This window comes from Dipodomys spectabilis, unplaced genomic scaffold (genome assembly GCF_019054845.1).
Source record: "Dipodomys spectabilis isolate Male_0828 unplaced genomic scaffold, ASM1905484v1 ptg000112l, whole genome shotgun sequence".
NCBI classification, from domain to species: Eukaryota; Metazoa; Chordata; class Mammalia; order Rodentia; family Heteromyidae; genus Dipodomys; species Dipodomys spectabilis.
In genome coordinates, this window is record NW_024870789.1 from 134280 (window position 1) to 156855 (window position 22576).

At 41.2% G+C, this 22576-nt stretch overlaps 1 pseudogene; it reads right to left on the bottom strand.

Annotated features, from left to right (window-relative positions):
• Positions 1–339: 339 nt before the first annotated feature.
• On the bottom strand, positions 340–5754 carry LOC122114844 (annotated as a pseudogene).
• Between the last annotated feature and the right edge of the window lie 16822 nt (positions 5755–22576).

Genomic DNA, 22576 nt, shown 5'->3' on the forward strand with positions numbered 1-22576 from the left:
GAAACTTTCGGGGCTGGGAAGATGGCTCAGTGGTAGAGCGTTTGCCTTGCATGCATGAGGCCCTGGGTTCAATTCCCCAGCACCACATAAGAAAAAAAGCCAGAAGTGGCGCTATAGCTCAAGTGGTAGAGTGCTAGCCTTGAGCTGAAGAGCTGAGGGACAGCGCCCAGGCCCAGAGTTCAGGCCCCACGACCGGACCCAAAAAAAAAAAAAAGAAAAAAAAAAAAAAGAGAAGCTTTCACTCGGACTAGAAGAGACTCAGCCAAAGTTTGGGATGTGTATTCAAACTACACATGCAACGAGGACAATATTACGCTAATACAATTGATGTGCTGTTGCATTTGTCTACTGTTTGTCTAATATTAACAATTATAAACGGAGCAGTGCAACTAGTATTTGGAACAATCCTTGTAATGTTACAGTGTCAGGCACATTTCACTTCTCTTCACACCACTGGTTCTCTTTGCATACTTGGGCTTCTTCCTCTTCAGAAAAGTCATTCTTAATGTTGAAAGTTTTGCAAATCTCCTCAGGAGTTTTCTCCTTAAATCATATTGGCAACAGTCTTACATGTGACATCAAGCAAACCTTTATGTCTAAGTAGTTTGCAGCCAGAATAAGTTTGAAAGGTGTTCCTTGGTCAACTTTCAGGAATTCTTGGTCCCAAAGAGGAATATCATCTGTATGCTTTTCTTTGTTCTCATCATCCTCAGTAGGAGGAGGATCATCCTTGTGGTGGGTGCACCATGGAATGACCTTGAGTTCAAGCCCTAGTACCAGCACCCATGTACACACACACACACACACACACACACACACACACACACACTTACATTGAGTACTTCACACTTAGGAACAGGGGAACTTTACAGCTAACTCGAGTTCTGAATTATTTCCTTTTTGCAGGGTACTGCTCTACAAAACCAGAACTGATCTTCAAGTTGGAATAAGGAGACAATCTGTGGTCATTAAATAAGGAGAACAAACTTCTAAGCCCAAATTCCCCAGGTGAGTTGTTGAATATTGCCAGAAGGTTCACTGATTCATGGAAAGTCGTATTCATGACTAAATTTAACAGGAAAGATACAAAGGAAAATCAGAGACAAAGCCTGGGGCAAGTCCACAGGAGATTACACACAAGATTCATGAGTTTTTATAGTACATACATGATTCTCCCAGCAGTGAATAAAATGAGTAAAAGGGCTGAAGATAAGAAAAAGAACATTTTTGTTAATAGTAAAGACAGTTTTAAAGTGAGATGCTGTCTACTAGGAACGTTTATTATAGACTAGATAGTCAAGATTTTTATCGTGGACTGCTCACATCGGCACCTTTGGTCTAGTATCACCCTTGAAAGTCCAGACTTTTAGAGGGGAAACAGGTGTTCAGCCTAAGTCACCATATATATACAAATAGTTTGAGCACAGTAAACTCTTCTGAGATATTTTTGAGAATCTTGGAAATCCTTTAGAAATTTTAAGTTTCTGGTTTCCATCCAAGAACAAACCTGGCAAGGAGGCCTTTTAACAAGTACTTAGGTATGTTGGAACAACTCTTAATCCGCACAAAACCACACAGACTCTCAGTATAATATAGAGTAAGATAGATTTGTGCATCATATAATGTAGGTGAGCTGGGTGCCAGTGGCTCACATCCATAATCCTAGGCTGAGATCTGAGGATTGTGGTTCAAAGCTAACCTGGGGAAGGAAAGCCCATGATACTCTTAACTCCAGTAAAATACTCATCAAAAGCCAGAAGGGGTACTGTGGCCCAAGTGGTAGAGTGCTAGTGGTAGAGTGCTAGCCTTGAGCCAGAGAAACTCAAAGACAGTGCCCAGGCCCTGAGTTCAAGCCCCCAGGACCAGCACACACAAAAAAAGAATGAGTAAATTGAGTCAATTGCATCCACACTGTAGAAGGAAACAAGGGGCGCACTTAAAAATTATTTTAAAAATGAAAAACACAGTTATGAATTGATAAAGCAATAAATAAATAATCAGTGTTTATTTACCACTCATATTTTGGGTTCAGTTAAAATAGAAAGCAGGTAAGAGAAAGGGTATTTTATTAATGGTAAAGACAAATTTAAAGGAACAATATGAAAGGAACAAATAGTTTGAATATTTGTGTACCCACTATGCCTTTTCATGAAAACTGTAAGCATTATAAGGAAATATATGGACATATTAGATATAGTAGACTCTGCTTTTCATATCACAGACCGAAGACATCAGTTGAGACCTTAAACTGGTGCCCAGCAAACTGGTCAGTCAAATTTACCTATTGTCTCTTGGAAAAGGAAGATTCATTGGAACACAGGTTATAGGAGAGTTAAGCAGTTGCAACAAATGCCAAAAGATCAAGCATAACCTTGATTTATTTTATCCTTTTTACTGAAAAAAGTTTAGTGACACTGGCTGTAGAATTTGTAATATATTTTATAAAATGAATCTCTAATGTGTTTTTTAAAACTCTGCTTGGGAAACAAAGAAAAAGTCTTAAAATGACCATGGAATATTAATAAAATATAAGAAGTATTTAGGTACATGTTAGTAAATTCCACAGGAAAGGCATTGTTCACTGAAACTAAGACTATAGCTTGTGAAGAATTTAAGAGAAATTAGTTGGGTGCTGAGGCCCGAGGCTCACACCTGTAATCCTAGCTACTGAAGAGGCTAAGGTCTGAGAATTGCAGTTCACAATCAGCCTGGGCAGGAAAGTCCATGAGACTCTTCTCTAGTTAACCTAGAAGAAGCTGGAAGTGGTGCTATGGCTCAAGTGGTAGAATGCCAACCTTTAGTGAAAAAGCTGAGAGTTTAAGGTCCTGAGTTCAAGCCCCAGTAATGGCATTAAAAAAAAGGAAAATTAAAGGCCTTCCCTTGGCTTTTGAGCTATCATTTCACTGTGCAGTTCAGGCTAGTTTTGATCTGACAAGGCATGTAGCCCAAGCTTATCTCGAACTTGTGACCCTCCTGCCTATACCTCCTAAGTTCTAGGATCGTAGGCATGTGCCTCTGTACCACCTGGAAGAGTACTCTACCACTTAAGCCATAGTTCTACTTTGGGCTTTTTGGTTGTTAATTGGAGGTACTTTCTTGCCCAGGCTGGCTTCAAACTAATCCTCAGACCATCAGCCTTCTGAGTAGCTTGGATTACAGATGTAAGCCACTGGTACCTGGCTATATTCTTGTTGTCTCAGAAAAACCTAGACCTTATAGAGTTGGTTGTTATTGTTGTGACCTACTTAGTGCTTATAATCTCCATTACACTTATCATTGATTTTATTGTTCCCAGGATCCTGTTCCCAGGATCCAGCAGCTCACTTAACAAACTCTATTCTCAATTGTTCCTCTTATTTTTTCTTTGAATTCTTTTCTGTACTTAGTTTTGACAGCTGTATTTTAGGGATACCAGATGTATATGCCCATCCTTACAGACATGTTATTTCTAGTTTACTTTTCTCTAGTAAAGAACAGTTTTTAAAAACCAAGGAGTATATAAGAGGTATATATACTGCATTTTTTAAACAAAGAATTATGTATACCTTTACCTGCAATTAATTTATGGGTGGGAAGCAAGCCAGAAAACAAGAAATCAAATACATAACGGAATGTATGTATCTAAGGCTCATTAATAATTGCATTGAGTATTACTTAATTTTCTTATTTTTAGAAGACTGCCATCCTGATATTCTCTCAGAAAAGAACCCAGAAAATCAAGGCAAACATTTATCACAAATTTTATTTAAAGCATTGACTACAGAACCAGAAATCTCTGCAAAACCATATGATCCAGACATAAACATTTTTCCTGCAAGAGTGAAGCCTTATAAATGTGACACCATAGGTCCTACATATCTGGGTCTTAGCCCATACTTCTCACACACTCAGTGTTCAAGGGAAAAGGCATATGAGGTGAGCTTACATGAGAAACGGCTCCTTGGTAGTAAGGACTGCAGAATGAATACTGGAATGAAATCTTTTGTTTATAGTGAATATAGGGAACCCCTCAATTACATGGAGGAAGTTAATCAGCATCAAAAAATTCAGAATCTGCGACGTTTTTAACTATAATGAAAGTAGACAAGCTCTTGAAAAGGCTTCCCTCAACATATCTCAGAGTACCCACCCCAAACTGAAGTATTGCAGATTCAATATATCTGTGGAAACCCAAATAAATAAATCAAAAATTATTGTGTCTCAGGACATTCCTCCAGAAGACAAGAGCCGTTATGAGTTAAATGAAAGCAGGAATAGTTTCAGTCAGACCACTCAGAAAACACCAAGAACACCTTTCATCCAGAAATCACACCAGGAACAACAGAGAAATCATACTGAGGTGAAGCACTTGAAATATGGAAAAAACCTCCAGCATAATCCAGCTCTCCTGCTATATGAGAGAACTCACACCACAGATAAACCATCTGATCTTCCCACGTGTACATCCAGCTGCCAGGAAACTTGTGATGTACATCTCAGCTCTCACTTTAAGTTGAAGCCCCACGAATGCAATGAATGTGGACAACCCCGCTCTGTGGTCTTACTCCTGATTCGGCCTCAGAAGAGTCACACAGGAGACAAACCTTAGGAAAGTTATGAGTCTTAGAGGGTCTTTGATAAAAATTCATGCCTAAGCAAAGTACAGACACCTTACATATATTAATGTGATAGCTGTGAGAAAACTTTCAAAACAAGGTCAGGCCTAAAATGGTATCAAAGAAATCACACTGGGGACAAACCTTTTAAGTGTAATGAATGTAGGAAATCCTTCATCTTTAAGTCAAACCTCATCGTACACCAGAGAACTCACACAGGGGAGAAACCTTTCATATGTGGTAAGTGTGGAAAATCTTTTGCCCACAGGTCAGGCCTAAGAAGTCATCAGGGAATTCACACATGGGAGAGGCCCTATCAGTGTGAGGTGTGTGAGAAAGCTTTCAAACTGAAATCAGACCTAAGCAATCATCATAGAACACATACAGGGTAAAAGCCCTACGTATGTGATGACTGTGGTAAAGCTTTTGGTAGAAAGTCAGACCTGAGAAAGCATCACAAGATTCACACACGGGAGAAGCCATTTAAATGTGGAAAACCTGCCACCCAGAAATCAAGCCTTAGAGAACAGAAAGTCCATACAAAGGATTAAATATATGAATGTAAAGAATACAGGAGAACTCAGCCAGAAATCAGAGCTCAACCCATAAAAGGAAGCCAGGTAGAACTGTAAGTATAGTGAACATTAGAATTTCTTCTGCACAACATTATCAAAACATCAGAAAGACAAGGTATATATAAATTTTGTTCACAAGCAGTTTATTTATTTATTTTGGGGAGGGTCCGGTCATGGGGCCTGAACTCTGGGCCTGGGCACTGTCCCTCAGCTCTTCAGCTCAAGGCTAGTGCTCTACCACTTGAGCCACAGTGCCACTTCTGGCTTTTTCTTTCTTTTTTTTGTTGGGGGGGGGGGTCTGGTCATGGGGCCTGAACTCTGGGCCTGGGCACTGTCCCTCAGTTCTTCAGCTCAAGGCTAGTGCTCTAACTTGAGCCACAGCACCACTTCTGGCTTTTTTCTTTTTGTATTTGTGGTGCTGAGGAATCAAACTCAGGGCCTCATGCATGCAAGGCAAGCGCTCTACCACTGAGCCACCTTCCCAGCCCCTTGTTTATTATTTTTTGGCAGTACCAGGGCTTGGATTTAGGGCCTCACGCTTACTCCAGTTGCTCACTTACCTGGGGCTCTGCCACTTGCGCCATGACTCCAGCCTTACTTTTTCTCGTACATTTGGAGAGAATTTCATGGATTCAATGCCTGGTCTGTCATTGAACTGAGATTCTCCATCCCTCAGCCTCTTGAGCAGATAGGACTTTAGGTATGAGCCACCAGTGCCTGTTTTTCCTGGGTAGTCTTGGAGTGTGCATCTCATTGAATATCAGAGGACTCAACCAGCAAACGAAACTATAAAGGTAATGAATTTAAAAGATACTCTGAGTTCAGTCCTTGGGACATTCCTGCTGCAGAAAGGCTCTAAAATGAGCAAGCAGTCACAGTAATTCATCATTTAAGTCACAAATACAAAAACCTGGAGGATAATAAATGTGCAGGCACCTATAGTCAAAAGTTAATTTTCTCAGTATAGCACTAAATGCTGGATGACAAAGGGCTCACAGTTGGCCAAAACAGATGAGAAGTGAAGGTAATGGACGTGAAAACCCTATCATAAGTCCACACTCAGTCTGAACTACACCAGAGTAATCTCTATATTCCACGTAACAACCATAACAATGATCAGCAATACCTATTTCCTGGCTCCATGCTACAAGCTAAAACCTCTCCATCTCACTGTCATCCAAATAGATATCAAGTTCTAGTTAGTGGAATGTGGAGGTCAGTTACACACAAGTCTCATTAGTACATCTCTCAAGTTTTTTCTCAAAAGACCAAGTAGAGATTACCCTGGAGTTCCCATACTGAGATGGAAGAGTAGGAGGCAGGAACCAGGTACAGAGAAGGGCTGTAACATGTCTCCTCACAGCTACTCAGTTGCAACTTTTTTTTTTGTGGCAAGAAAGTTTTGCTGAGCTTCAGGAGGTAGATATACCTGAAATTGATACAAATGTCCCATCCCGGTATAATACAGCCAATGAATATCATTTCTGTAGATATCTGAATTGATCATTTCAGAAGAAACTTGCAATAGCAATTCGGATGTCCATAGCTTTTGTCCAACCCCCCCCCCCCCCATTTCCCCTCTGATGATTTTTTTTTCCGTTGAATGTATACCCAGGAGTGGTCCATATGCTTTAAGGTTTTGAAGCACCTCCACATTGGATCTTCATAATGGCTGCGTGGATTACAACCCCCCCCTCCTTTTCATCAGGTAATTATTAGGTGGAGGGAGGTGTAAATTGATAAATTTGGCAATATATGCTGAAGAAATCTCTTACTAAGAGAATTATATTAAACCAGTAAATATTTCCGATGACTGTTTTGAATGTGAAAATTTCAGCAAATCATCAAATTTTACCTCGCACAAATATGAGAGAGATGTATCCATTTGAGAAAGGTAAGTAATTATTCTCCTGCTAGAAATTTTATACCAAAACTTGTTTCCTGTCTATTAGAGAAACATATAGTGAAATGCACAGTATTGATTCAGATATTCACTAGAACTTACTAGAATAGCCTGAAATAAAATCACATAAACTGACCATACCAAATATGTGTGTTTTCTGAGTTGTCTGTTTAGCTACATATGGAATTGTTAACTGAAAGTTTGCCATGTCATATACATTTTCTTGTCCTGCTGTCCTCTAACATAAATCCCCCCTCCCCGCTTTTCAGAAATGCCAGTATTTTCTTTGTACTTGTATATTACTATGTATTTTGATTAACTTATTAAATGGGAAGATATTGTCTATATCATCTTCATTGAATTATTTCTTGTCAGTCGTGGGTGGGGCTGGAACTCTGAGCCTGGGCGCTGTCCCTCAGCTCTTCAGCTCAAGGCTAGCATGCTACCATTTGAGCCACAGCGCCACTTCTGGCATTTTCTGTTTATATGGTGCTGAGGAATTGAAAGGGCCTCATGCATGCAAGACGAACACTCGATCACTGAGCCACCCTCCCAGCCCTTGAATGTTTTATTTTATTCTTTTGGGCGTTAGAAGTGTTCCTGGTTCCCAATTTGGCCTTAAGTAACCCACACTCCAACCCAGTACCTCCCTTTCTAACAATCCAACACCAGCCCACATTTAGCCACCATTTAGCTCAGCATTTTCAGCTCTGAACCTTAGTTTCCTCATGATTTACTTAAGAGGTTCCTGAGATATTCCCATCCCTCTCCTCCCCTGCTATTTTGGTTTTGCTACTTTGGTTGTGTGCAGACTGCAGCTGTATGCTGCACTTTCACCAAGGGCAGAAAGTCCCCTGGTGGCCAAGGAAGATCCTGGAATCCGTGGGCTAGGGAAAGACAAAAGATTTACAGAGAACAGGAAGCTCTATTCCTCCTCAAGGACTTTACCCTTACTAGTACCCTGGGTATTGATCTAGAAGGTGCCCAACTCATCTGGGAAGGAGAATATTGCTCCTGAATCAGTCACTAGACTTAATCCCCTTCGAAGAATGTGCCAGAATTTGCATGTTGCACCTGTTTCCATTTTATCCACCAATTTGGGACAAATTGACAGAACTTTTGCCATGTTGATTCTTTCAGTGTGAATATTCTTACTCAGCTTTAGTGATTCTCAATAAAATTATGCACTTCTACTCATGAATGGATTTGATACCTTTGGATTCACCCCTAGTTAATTGTTATTTAGTGTAATTATAAATTGTAATCTCGGGGCTGGGAAGTTGGCTCAGTGGTAGAGTGCTTGCTGTGCATGCCTGAGGCCCTGGATTCGATTCCTCAGCACCATATAAGCAAAATGAAAAAAGCCGGAAGTGGCGCTCTGGCTCAAGTGGTAGAGCACTAGTCGAGCTGAAGAGCTGAGGGACAGCACCCAGGCCCGGAGTTCAGGCCCCAAGACCGGACCCAGAAAAAAAAATTGTAATCACAAATACTTTTCATTTGTGGTTGTAGAGTGACTGAACATTTAAAATTAGACCTATGTGTCATCTATAGGAAATTTATATTTCTATATTTCATCTATATGAAATTAGATCTATGTTCTATTAGTGTGTCTCAGTTTTGTGAGGTTCACTATGCACTCTTAAACATCACAGTGTTGATGAAATCTTTTCAATTCTTGCATCTTTTCTTTCTTTGCCTTGCTGTGCTCTTCCTGCTAGTGTTCCTGTAAATGGTGCACTTGCAGACAGGGCAAGGGACATGCCTTATTACAAAAGGAACTTAAACATTTCAGCACAAAACATGCATGTTTGTACATTTCCCTCAAGATTTTCTCACCAAATTGTTTTTCTATTCCTTGTAAATGGAATTTTGAAAAAAATCATTGAATATTAAAATTAAATAGTGGGTATTTTTTTTACATCTTTGGTATCTTTTCCTTTTAGCATGCACAGTGTAGATTTCTTCTAATGTTCAGTGAATCTTGCATTCTTGGAGTGAACAAACCGGACTTGTCCATTCTGTATTGTAAGCACAATGGATTCAGTGCAAGGTGGAATGAGGAACACATTTCAGTAGCAGGAACTTCCAAGTTAGACACAGGTAGTATTAATGTCTAGCATACCAGCCATTCTGCTATTCACAAGGCATATAGTCAATATCTGGGCTGGTAAATAAGCAGTTTAAATGGACTGTAAAGTGGCTAGGGATGTTGTGTGCAATTGGTCTAGTATATGTGAGGCTCTGGATTTAGTACCCAGCATCCCTTCCTCCATATTCTCAAGCACACAGGCACACAGCACTATGATAGATGCTACAAGAGTCCAAGAAAAGAATACTATGTGTGTAATATTCTCTTTAGTATTCTGAATCAGTGCTTGATTAGTTTTCTGGTTTCAGCACACCACCTCTTTTTGGAAACCTCAACATAGTCAATGCAATTCCACTTTTATTTTCTAGTATCTGAATTCACTTCCTGATGGCTAATGACATAACCATTATGTAATATTTTATGCCCAGTAGTTAGCCTTATAAAAGCTGCCATTTATTGGCTTCTGATATGCATAATACATGTTGTATTTCCATATGTATAAATTGAAAACTGATACCCTCAAGCACCTTCATTCTAGTCTTTTCTATATTTTCTTCTATTTTAGTGGGAAAATTAGTTTCCATTAGCCATAAACACTTTCTTCTTTGCTAATTTCTAGAAAGCTTATCACAGAGTTTCATGACAGCTAATTCATACTACCTAAACCTACTGACCAGTGCAGTTTAAGTCAGTGGTCTGGCACATCCTTAGTCTGTGTTTCTGACATGGTTAAGGCAACATTGGATGCAGTGATGAGTTTGCCTGAGGAAGTCGCCTTTTATATAGGCCAGTGACTTCAGAGCCCCTTAAACCTGAACCCTTGAATTTCAGACTACTCACCTCTGAGGGAATGTGCAGTGCCTCCTGGTAGCTTCTTCAGAGAACTGACAGATGATTTGAAACAAGAAGGGTGAATCAGCTGGACTGCAGTAATCCTAGCTACTCAGGAGGCTGAGACCTGAGGATCCCCCTTTGAAGCCAGGCTAGGCAGACCAGTCCCAGGCAGACTCTTCAATGAGACAGCAAAGAGCTGGAAGTGATGTGGTGAAGGTGGTAGAGTGCTGGCCTTGAGTGAAAAGGCAGAGCAAGGGCAAGAAACCCAGATTTTAAGCCCCAGTAATGGCACATTAAATTTAAAAAGTGAGGTTTTTATCCCTTCCCTCCCACAGTAGAACCAATATTTGGATTCCTAGAGGGCAAAGCAATCCTTGGTTTAGGGTTATAATGACTCAGCTGTATGCAATGAATCATTTGAGGAAAGTTTCTAATGTCTTCCTCAGTGATTAAATACTCACATTGTGTAAAACCAGTATTCTGCTCCATCGCTGCCATTCATTTGAAATAGTAGGCAATTTGTGCTTTTAACCCAGTGCTTGAGAAATTATCAAGTTCAATAAATCTCAAACAGGCCTGGGAAGGTGGCTTAGACTGCTTGCCTAGCATGCACAAAGCCCTGGGTTTGATTCCTCAGAAACACATATACACAGAAAAAGCTGGAAGTGGCACTGTGGCTCAAATGGTACAGTGCTAGCCTTGAGCAAAAGCAGCTCAGGGACAGTGCCCAGGCTCTGAGTTCAAGCCCCAGGACTGGCAAAAAAATAAAAATAAAAATAAATCCCAAACACAGTTCCTGAAGCTCCAGGAGTTACTCAAATGTCTTGACACCTGCCCTAGTCTTCCTCTGGTGAAGGGCTGTGGAGTCCTGAGGAAGATCAACTCCACACCTGCCTCAAGGGGAAGGTCTTAGGATGAACAAAAGTTGAGCTATTTGGTGTGTTAAGGATGAGACACGTGAGGAAGAGAGTCTGATTACTCTCTGTCCCCTAACTCAACCTTTCTCTGGATTGGTACCTCTTTCTGTCACTAAGAGCTGCCTAAAACTCAGAGGCAGCTGCCTCCATTTCTGCTGCAAGGTTGAAGCACCAGATCCTTGGGCCTGCTCATAAACTTTATGTCTCCCTTTATGCTCAGGGCTCAGGCCAGGAAAGATTCCAGGAGATGAAATATTCTTCCTATCTTGTACCCAGTTCCTGCTCACTCAGAGGAACCATCCCTCTCTGGTAGCTCTAGGTGATGGACGAGCTTCATGGACAGAGTTGGCCTCTAACCTGGGACATTTGGGGAGTGTATCTGTTCCATTGGTGTGCCTATCCAGCCAGTACTAAAGAGTTTTGGTAGCTGTAATTCTAGTTCCTTAGGAGGGTGAGATTTGTGAATTGTGGCTTGAAGCCAGCCCCGGCAGGTACATCAATGAGACTCTTATGTCCATTAACCAGCCAAAAGCAGAAAGAACAACTGTGGCTCAAGTGGTAGATCACCAGCCTAGGGAAAAAAGCCGGGACAGCTAGTTGAAGTTGCAGTACCAATACACACATAGAAGTTATTTATTGTTTAAATACTATATAGTTCATGAAAGCCTATATTCAGCAAAGAGAAACAGATCAAACTCTGGGATTCCTTAATATTTTGAAACTTGTAGACAACTACAATTCTCAGGACAGAAAGTTAAATCACATTTCAAGGAACTCAAGACAGATGGACTTGCTTTGGCTGATTAGAAAATATGAATTCAAGATACCCAAGATGTGGAGATAGTTCATATGCCCAACAATGGATGAGTGGATCAAGAAAATGTGTTACATATATACAAAAGAATTTTACTCAGCTATCAGAAAGAATAATACTATGTGCTATTTGCAGGAAGATGGATGGACCTAGAAAAATTAGATTAAGTGAAGTAAGTCAGGCTCAGACAAACAGTGCATGTTTTCTCCCATATGCGGAAGTTAGGTTATGTTACATAAGTTATGTTACATATACATATATAACAAACAGGTTTATATGCATATACACCCAAACAAACTGACTTAAAGACAGTATACTTAGCGGAGGTGTAGAGTGGAACTTCTTTTAATGACTAATAAATCAGTCGACCAAATGAACAGCAGTGAAAGGTATATTAACTAGGTAGGTTTCATTAGGTAGCTGATGAAGAGGACATCATGCAAGGCAGGAAAAAAGTTTATTTACAGGCTGGGAAAGTGGTTCCGTGGTAGAGCGCTTGCCTTGCATACATGAGACCCTGGGTTTAATTCCCCAGCACCACATAAGCAAAAAGGAAAAAAGCCGGAAGTGGCGCTGTGGCTCAAGTGGTAGAGTGCTAGCCTTGAGCTGAAGAGCTGAGGGACAGCACCCAGTCCCAGAGTTCAGGCCCACAACCGGACCTCACCCTCAAAAAAAAAAAGTGTATTTGCAGAACTGCTGCCCCCATGGTACATGGTGGAGAGGCATGGCCAAAAGGGGAGACCCACCCCTGGGCCAGGACTTACCTAGCCAGGGACAGGAAGAGCTGTGGCCACATTGCATCTGGATGTGACCTCAGTGCCTGGGACCCATCTATGGTCAGATGGAAGGCCAGGAGCAGCCCAGGATGTAACCTAGCAGGAGGTGGTCACTGCTTCCAGGTGTGCCAGTTACCTAGGTAATGGATACTGGGTGGAAACTTAGCCAAGAGGTAGGGAAGTGTCTGCACTGGGTCTGCATGGCCTGGCCCAGGCCTTACAGTCAGGAAGCTGAAACATGCTGGGCTCAGAAGGCAACAAGGGGGTTACACAAATAGAGGGAGAAAGTGTGAGCAAATACAGTCTTTAACGTCAATGGATACTGGGTCAAAACTGAACTACACAATGTGAGGTTAGGGGTGATTGGGGAAAGGAAGAGGACAATAGAAGGGCTGACATTGATCCAGATGCAGTGTACTCCTAACCTGACTTCATCTGGAATTGAAACCTCCTTGTGCCACTACTCAATGAACATAAAAATAGAAAATATGGACATTCTAGAATATTGAGAAAAAGGGGTGTGTTTTTTGTTTTGTTTTCTGTCTGAGACTAGGACTCAGACTTGCCATCTGATGCTTTATGCTCATTGGCAGGCATCCTACCACCCAGGCCACACCTCCAACTCCCCAAATGTTATGAAATATGTATTTATGAAACTAGTATTTCTAATTAAAATGTCACCCTGGTGTTCATAGCATGTCAGCATTGGTGGATTTTCTATACATGTCTGTAGTAGTACACACACACACACACACACACACACACACACACACACACACACAATATTTACCTCTAGGAATGCAAAGCTTCCAAAACAGGCAGTATTAGAAGACATACTGTTCTTAATTGTAATTATGCAGTTAATCTAAAGGGAAAAATTTTGTTGAGAGATGAACCTTGATTACATTTACCAGTAAATCTTTCAGAGCTCATTCAGGTTTGGATTATGAGATTGAGTGGATTCTGTAGTGAAGGAGGAGATGAGATTAGTGGCTTCATCAAGTGTATAAAAGAAGAGCTCAGCCACAGAACTGTGCAGTCTTGGGCAACACCTTCCACAGAGACCTGGCTGCCTTGTCAAGAGCCATCTATGAAGAATTGGTCCTCTACCATCCACAAACTTGAATTTGGTGAGTGCTGGATATGTTCACTTGGAGAAGGAAACTTCAGTCTTGTGAATTTTAAGATGTAGATGCTTTAAAATCTATTTGCTCAACATAGTCTTTTCTTTTTTATCTGTCAGTTGTGGGTCCTGAACTCTGAGCCTGGGTGCTGTCCCTCAGCTCTTCAGCTCGAGGGACTCTACCACTTGAGCCACAGCACCACTTCTGGCTTTTTCTGTTATGTGGTACTGAGGAATCGAAACCAGGGCTTCATGCATACTAGGCAAGCACTCTACCACTAAGCCACATTCCTAGCCCAAGAAAAACTTTTCAATATTCAGAACTGGCATTTGATCAGTAACTGTACTAAATGTCAGGCAGATGTGAGCATGTTGTCATTTCTTTGAAAGTGTGCAAATAAGGAATAATGCATGCAATGAATAAGATTCAGTTTGAGGACTGATAAGAGGCAAAGAGCATTACAAAAAGGACATTCCTTGGGTTTGAGAATGTAAGTCTGGAAAGCTTCTTTCTTTTTTTTTGGGTCTGTCATGGGGCCTGAACTCTGGGCCTGGGCACTGTCCCTGAGCTCTTCAGCTCAAAGCTAGCACTCTACCACTTGAGCAAGAGTGACACTTCTGGCTTTTCCTGCTTATGTGTTGCTGAGGAATTGAACCCAAGGCCTCATATGTGAGGTAAGCACTCTACCACTGAGCCACCTTCCCAGCGTCCCCTGGAAAGCTTTTCTATCAATTAGAGGAGGGAAGAAAGTTATGAAAACTGGAGTGAGGATCTGATTTATATCTGAAATTGACATCCACTGTTAGGCTAGGTAAGAAATGTACCACTAGAAATAACATGTTTAGCAATGTGAATGGGATTACAATTAGACTAGAATTAAAATCACATTCAAGCTGGGAGCTAGGGACTCATGCCTATAATCTTAGTTACTCAGGAGTCTGAGATCTGAGGATGGTGGTTCAAAATCGACATGGGCTGGAAAGTTTCAGACTGTTTTTTTTTTTTTTTTTTGCCAGTCCTGGGTCTTGAGCTCAGGGCCTGGGCATTGTCCCTGAGCTTCTTTTTGCTCAAGGGTAGCACTCTACCACTTGAGCCTGAACACCACTTCTACCTTTTTCTTTTCTTTCTGTTTATGTGGTACTGAGGAATGAAACCCAGGGCTTCATGCATGCTAGACAAGCACTCTGCCACTAAGCCACATTCCCAGCCTCTCATGAGACTCTTATCTCCAGTTAATCACCAAAAAAAGCCAAATGTGGAGCTGGGACTCAAGTGCTAGAGCATTACCACGGTACTAGAACAATGGTTATTCATTGTTAATATACTAGAATCAGAAGGATTATTGTGAGGATTGTATAGATAAATATTTGTAATTCTGCAAGTAGTGGATCAGATTTTATTTCACATTTATTTATGTATTATGTACGTGTGTGTTTTTTAGGTCCCTAGAAGGCAATCAGAAGTATACAGATTCCCCGACAGCACTATCAAGAGATGGGGAATTGCCTAGGAATCCAAAGACAATTAACTCATCGTCTAAACCAATTAATTCGTCATCTCAACTGTTCCGTCTGAACAAGTTTTTAAGCTGGAAACTACTAAAGACAAAGAAGAGTGTATGATCTGCTTGGAAGACCTTGTCTGTGGGGACATTGTCCGACAGTTGCCATGCCAGCACTTCTTTCATTCACAATGCATAAAAAAGTGGCTGGTGATATCCCGCACCTGCCCCTGCTGCAGGAGGCACGCCGCTCGAACTTATGGATTCCAAGACAAACACTGACATTGGTAGCTTTGACCTTTATCATCGAGTACAAGGAGCCAGCCTGAGGAATGATGAACAGGAGTTTTTGAAACATTCCTCAGTGAAAACGGGGATTGGGATACAGCAAGTGACATTAAAAAAAAAAACTTACAAAGAAAGTAAGGTGATATGCTATGTCTGGCAATGCTTGGGATTGAAGTCAAGGCCTTATGCTTTTCAGGCAAATCTTGTACCAATAAAATTATGCACTTCTACTCATGAATAGATTTGATATCTTTGTATTCACCCTTAGTTATTTGTTATTTAGTGTAATTATAAATTGTAATCTCAAATACTTTTCATTTGTGGCTGTAGAGAGACTGAACATTTGAAATTAGACCTATATGTCATCTATAGGAAATTTATATTTCTATATTTCATCTATATGAAATTAGATCTATGTTCTATTAGTGTGTCTCAGTTTTGTGAGGTTCACTATGCACTCTTAAACATCACCTGTGTTCAGTAATGAAATGTTTTCAATTCTTGCATCTTTTCTTTCTTTGCCTTGCTGTGCTCTTCCTGCTAGTGTTCCTGTAAATGGTGCACTTGTAGACAGGGCAAGGGACATGCCTTATTACAAAAGGAACTTAAACATTTCAGTACAAAACATGCATGTTTGTACATTTCCCTCAAGATTTTCTCACTAAATTGTTTTTCTAATCCTTATAAATGGAATTTTGAAAAAAATCATTGAATATTAAAATTAAATAGTGGGTATTATTCAGTTTCTTTTTTACATCTTTGGTATCTTTTCCTTTCAGTATGCACAGTGTAGATTTCTTCTAATGTTCAGTGAATCATGCATTCTTGGAATGATCAAACCGGACTTGTCCATTCTGTATTGTAAGCACAATGGATTCAGTGCAAGGTGGAATGAGGAACACATTTCAGAAGCAGGAACTTCCAAGTTAGACACAGGTAGTATTAATGTGTAGTGTACCGGTCATTCTGCTATTCACAGGGCATATAGTCAATATCTGGGCTGGTAAATAAGCAGTTTAAATGAAGTGTAAAGTGGCTAGGGATGTTGTGTGCAATTGGTCTAGTATATGTGAGGCTCTAGATTTAGTACCCAGCACCCCTTCCTCCATATTCTCAAGCACACAGGCACACTGCACTATGATAGATGCTAAAAGAGTCCAAGAAAAGAATACTATGTGTGTAATATTCTCTTTAGTATTCTGAATCAGTGCTTGATTAGTTTTCTGGTTTCAGCATACCACCTCTTTTTGGAAACCCCAACATAGTCAATGCAACTCCACTTTTATTTTCTAGTACCTGAATTCACTTCCTGATGGCTAATGACATAACCATTACATGTAAAATTTTATGCCCAGTAGTTAGCCTTATTAAAGCTGCCATTTATTGGCTTTATAATACATGTTGTATTTCCATATGTATAAATTGAAAACATACCCTCAAGCACATTCATTCTAGTAGTCTTTTCTATATTTTCTTCTATGATTTTAGTTGGAAAATTAGTTTCCATTAGCCATAAACACTTTCTTCTTTGCTAATTTCTAGAAAGCTTATCACAGAGTTTCATGACAGCTAATTCATACTACTTAAACCTGCTGACCAGTGCAGTTTAAGTCAGTGGTCTGGCACATCCTTAGTCTGTGTTTCTGACGTGGTTAAGGCAACATTGGATGCAGCGATGAGTTTGCCTGAGGAAGTCGCCTTTTATACAGGCCAGTGACTTCAGAACCCCTTAAACCTGAACCCTTGAATTTCAGACTACTCACCTCTGAGGGAATGTGCAGTGCCTCCTGGTAGCTTCTTCAAGAGAACTGACTGATGATCTGAAACAAGAAGGGTGAATCAGCTGGACTGCAGTAATCCTAGCTACTCAGGAGGCTGAGACCTGAGGATCCCCCTTTGAAGCCAGGCTAGGCAGACCAGTCCCAGGCAGACTCTTCAATGAGACAGCAAAAAGCTGGAAGTGATGTGGTGAAGGTGGTAGAGTGCTGGCCTTGAGTGAAAAGGCAGAGCAAGGGCAAGAAACCCAGATTTTAAGCCCCAGTAATGGCACATTAAATTTAAAAAGTGAGAATTTTTATCCCTTCCGTCCCACAGTAGAACCGTTTGGATTCCTAGAGGGCAAAGCAATCCTTGGTTTAGGGTTATAATGACTCAGGTGTATGTAATGAAACATTTGAGGAAAGTTTCTAATGTCTTCCTCAGTGATTAAATACTCACATTGTGTAAAACCAGTACTTCTGCTCCATTGTTGCCATTCATTTGAAATAGTAGGCAATTTGTGCTTTTAAGCCAGTGCTTGAGAAATTATCAAGTTCAAGAAATCTCAAACAGGCCTGGGAAGGTGGCTTAGACTGCTTGCCTAGCATGCACAAAGCCCTGGGTTTGATTCCTCAGAAACACATATACACAGAAAAAGCTGGAAGTGGCACTGTGGCTCAAATGGTACAGTGCTAGCCTTGAGCAAAAGCAGCTCAGGGACAGTGCCCAGGCTCTGAGTTCAACTCGCAGGACTGGCAAAAAAACAAAAATAAAAATGAAAATAAAAATAAATCCCAAACACAGTTCCTGAAGCTCCAGGAGTTACTCAAATGTCTTGACACCTGCCCTAGTCTTCCTCTGGTGAAGGGCTGTGGAGTACTGAGGAAGATCAACTCCACACCTGCCTCAAGGGGAAGGTCTTAGGGTGAACAAAAGTTGAGCTATTTGGTGTGTTAAGGATGAGACACGTGAGGAAGAGAGTCTGATTACTCTCTGTCCCCTAACTCAACCTTTCTCTGGATTGGTACCTCTTTCTGTCACTAAGAGCTGCCTAAAACTCAGAGGCAGCTGCCTGCATCTCTGCTGCAAGGTTGAAGCACCAGATCCTTGGGCCTGCTCATAAACTTTATGTCTCCCTTTATGCTCAGGGCTCAGGCCAGGAAAGATTCCAGGAGATGAAATATTCTTCCTATCTTGTACCCACTTCCTGCTCACTCAAAGGAACCATCCTTCTCTGGTAGCTCTAGGTGATGGACGAGCTTCATGGACAGAGTTGGCCTCTAAGCTGGGACATTTGGGGAGTATATCTGTTCCATTGGTGTGCCTATCCAGCCAGTACTAAAGAGTTTTGGTAGCTGTAATCCTAGTTTCTTAGGAGGGTGAGATTTGTGAATTATGGCTTGAAGCCAGCCCCGGCAGGTACATCAATGAGACTCCTATGTCCAATTAACAAGCCAAAAGGAAAAAGAAGAACTGTGGCTCAAGTGGTAGATCACCAGCCTAGGGTGAAAAAGCCAAGACAGCTAGCAAACACTGAGTTGAAGTTGCAGTACCAATACACACATAGAAGTTATTTATTGTTTAAATACAATATAGTTCATGAAAGCCTATATTCAGCAAAGAGAAACAGACCAAATTCTGGGATTCCTTAATATTTTGAAACTTGTAGACAACTACAATTCTCAGGACAGAAAGTTAAATCATATATCAAGGAATTCAAGCCAGATGGACATGCTTTGGCTGATTAGAAAATATGAATTCAAGATACCCAAGATGTGGAGATAGTTTATATGCCCAACAATGGATGAATGGATCAAGAAAATGTGTTACATATATACAAAGGAATTTTACTCTGCTATCAGAAAGAATAATAATACTATGCTATTTGCAGGAAGATGGATGGGTCTAGACAAATTATGTTAAGTGAAATAAGTCAGGCTCAGACAAACCGTGCATGTTTTCTCCCATATGTGGAAGTTAGGTCTGATATACATACATGTAACATAAACAGCGTTATATGCATATACACCCAAACAAACAGACTTAAGGACAGTATACTTAGGGGAGTAGTAGAGTGGAACTTCTTTTAATGACTAATGAATCAGTCGATCAAATGAACAGCAGTGTAAGCTATATTAACTAGGTAGGTTTCATTAGGTAGCCGATGAAGAGGACATCATGGGAGGCAGGAAAAGAAGTTTATTTATGGGCTGGGAAGGTGTCTCAGTGGAAGAGCACTTGCCTTGCATACATGAAGCTCTGGGTTCGATTCCTCAGCACCACATAAGCAAAAAGGAAAAAAGCCGGAAGTGGGGCTGTGGCTTAAGTGGTAGAGAGCTAACCTTCAGCTGAAGAGCTGAGAGACAGCACTCAGGCCCAGAGTCCAGGCCCACGACCAGATCTCACCTTTCAAAAAAAAAGTTTATTTACAGAACTGCTGTCCCCATGGTCCATGTGGAGAGGCATGGCCGAAAGGGGAGACCCACCCCTGGGCCAGGACTTATCTAGGCCAGGAACAGGAAGAGCTGTGGCCACATTGCATCTGGATGTGACCTCAGTGCCTGGGACCCATCTATGGTCAGATGGAAGGCCAGGAGCAGCCCAGGATATAACCTAGCAGGAGGTGGTCACTGCTTCCAGGTGTGCCAGTTACCTAGGTAATGGATACTGGGTGGAAACTTAGCCAAGAGGTAGGGAAGTGTCTGCACTGGGCCTGCATGGTCTGGGCCAGGTCTTACAATCAAGAATCTGAAACATGCTGGGCTCAGAAGGCAACAAGGGGGTTACATAAATAGAGGGAGAAAGTGTGAGCAAATACAGTCTTTAATGTCAATGGATACTGGGTCAAAACTGAACTACACAATGTGAGGTTAGGGGTGGGATGGGGAAAGGAAGAGGACAATAGAAGGGCTGACATTGATCCAGATGCAGTGTACTCCTAACCTGACTTCATCTGGAATTAAAACCTCCTTGTGCCACTACCCAATAAACATAAAAATAGAAAATATGGACATTCTAGAATATTGAGAAAAAGGGGTGTGTTTTTTGTTTTGTTTTCTGTCTGAGACTAGGACTCAGACTTGCCATCTGATGCTTTATGCTCATTGGCAGGCATCCTACCACCCAGGCCACACCTCCAACTCCCCAAATGTTATGAAATATGTATTTATGAAACCAGTATTTCTAATTAAAATGTCACCCTGGTGTTCATAGCATGTCAGCATTGGTGGATTTTCTATACATGTCTGTAGTAGTACACACACACACACACACACACACACACACACACACACACACACACACACACACACACACACACACAATTCACCTTTAGGAATGCAAAGCTTCCAAACCAGGCAGTATTAGAAGGCATACTGTTCTTACTTGTAATTATGCAGTTAATCTAAAGGGAAAGATTTTGTTAAAGAGGTGAGCCTTAATTAGATTTACCAGTAAATCTTTCAGAGCTCATTCAGGTTTGGATTATGGGATTGAGTGGATTCTGTAGTGAAGGAGGAGATGAAATTAATGGCTTCATCAAGTGTATAAAAGAAGAGCTCAGCCACAGAACTGTGCAGTCTTGGGCAACACCTTCCACAGAGACCTGGCTGCCTTGTCAAGAGCCATCCATGAAGAATTGGTCCTCTACCATCCACAAACTTGAATTTGGTGAGTGCTGGATATGTTCACTTGGAGAAGGAAACTTCAGTCTTGTGAATTTTAAGATGAAGATGATTTAAAAACTATTTGCTCAACATAGTCTTTTCTTTTTTATCTGTCAGTTGTGGGTCCTGAACTCTGAGCCTGGGTGCTGTCCCTCAGCTCTTCAGCTCGAGGCTAGCACTCTACCACTTGAGCCACAGCACCACTTCTGGCTTTTTCTGCTTATGTGGGGCTGAGGAATCAAAGCCAGGGCCTCATGCATGCAAGGCAAGCACTCTACCACTGAGCCACCTTCCCAGCCATCTTTTTTTTTGTGTGTGTGCCAGTTCTGGGGCTTGAACTCAGGTGCCTGGGTGCTCTCCTTGAGCTTCTTTGTATTCAAGACTAGTGCTCTGCACTTGAGCCACAGTGCCACTTCCACCTTTGCTGAGTAGTTGATTGGAGATAAGAGTTTCACAGACTTCCTGTCTGGACTGGCTTCAAAGCACGATCCTCAGATCTCAGCCTCCTGAGTAGCTAGGATTATAGGCATGACCAGCAGTGCCCCGCTTTGCTCAGCAACATATTCTATGACAGGACTTCCAAGGTCAAAAGAGGTTGTTGTGAGAATATAGACTTTTCCTATATTATATCATATGTAGGATTACATGCTAATTTCACTACTTCCAAGTAGTGAAATTTTAGTAATGGTTTTTAGTGATTCAACCAGTGGAGGAGGACATTTGATCAGTTATTCTAAGTAAATAAAAAGCTGGAATAGCATTGTAATAAGGGCAAAACAGGTAGAAGGTTAATGGAGTGGGGGACTCTGGGAAGTGGTCTCTGAGAATACACATTACATTTGGCCTGAAGAAATTGAGAACTGAGGTGGCTCTCCATGGGTCTGAAGGAGGATACTGATATTCAATTCAGCAAGCAAAAGAGTGCTGATCGACACCAGGGATTGCTCAGAACAATGGGGTAGCTGTAGGAAGGAGTCTTTTTGAGTTGTTTCTAGGGGGATGTTGGATAGAAGTGAGTTTCAGATACCCAAAATACCAGAAAACTTCTTGAAGCCAGGCACTTGATGGTGGCTCAGACCTGTAATACTTGTTACTCAGGAGGCTGATATCTGAGAATCATAGTTAAAAGCCATTTTAGGAAGGCAGATCTGTGAGATTCTTATTTCCAATGAACCAGCAAAAAGCCAAAGTGGAGACATGGCTCAGGTGGTAGAGCAAGCCATAGCCTTGAATGAACAAGTTCAGCTTGACTGTGAGGACCTAAGTTCCAGTCTCAGTTTTAAAGAAAAAAGAAAAGAGAGAAAAAATTGCTCAAAAGGTTAAATTTAAATTTTTCCAAGTGAAAGATGACAGAGACCCACATATATGTGAAGGAAAAATGGGGCTAGTGTGATGGACAGTACCTTGGTGATCTTAGTAAGTCCTAAATGTCAGAGTTGATAATGAAATGGAAATTTCCCTTTTGACTTTCAGTTTAATTGGGAAGAAGGAGACAGGAAAGCACAACACAGTGATCAGAGAGGTTTATGTAGTGTTTCCTTCACAACGGTGGACAGAGTTTTGTAATGGGTCCATAGAGACAGAAGTATAGAGGAGGCTGGTACATCCAAGTTTTGGCCAAGGACAAATTATAGTATCTATCACTTTTTATTTTATTTTTTGTTGGTTGTGGAGCTTGAACCTTGGGCCTGATGCTATCCCTCAGCTCTTCAGCTCAACACTAGCATTCTACAACTT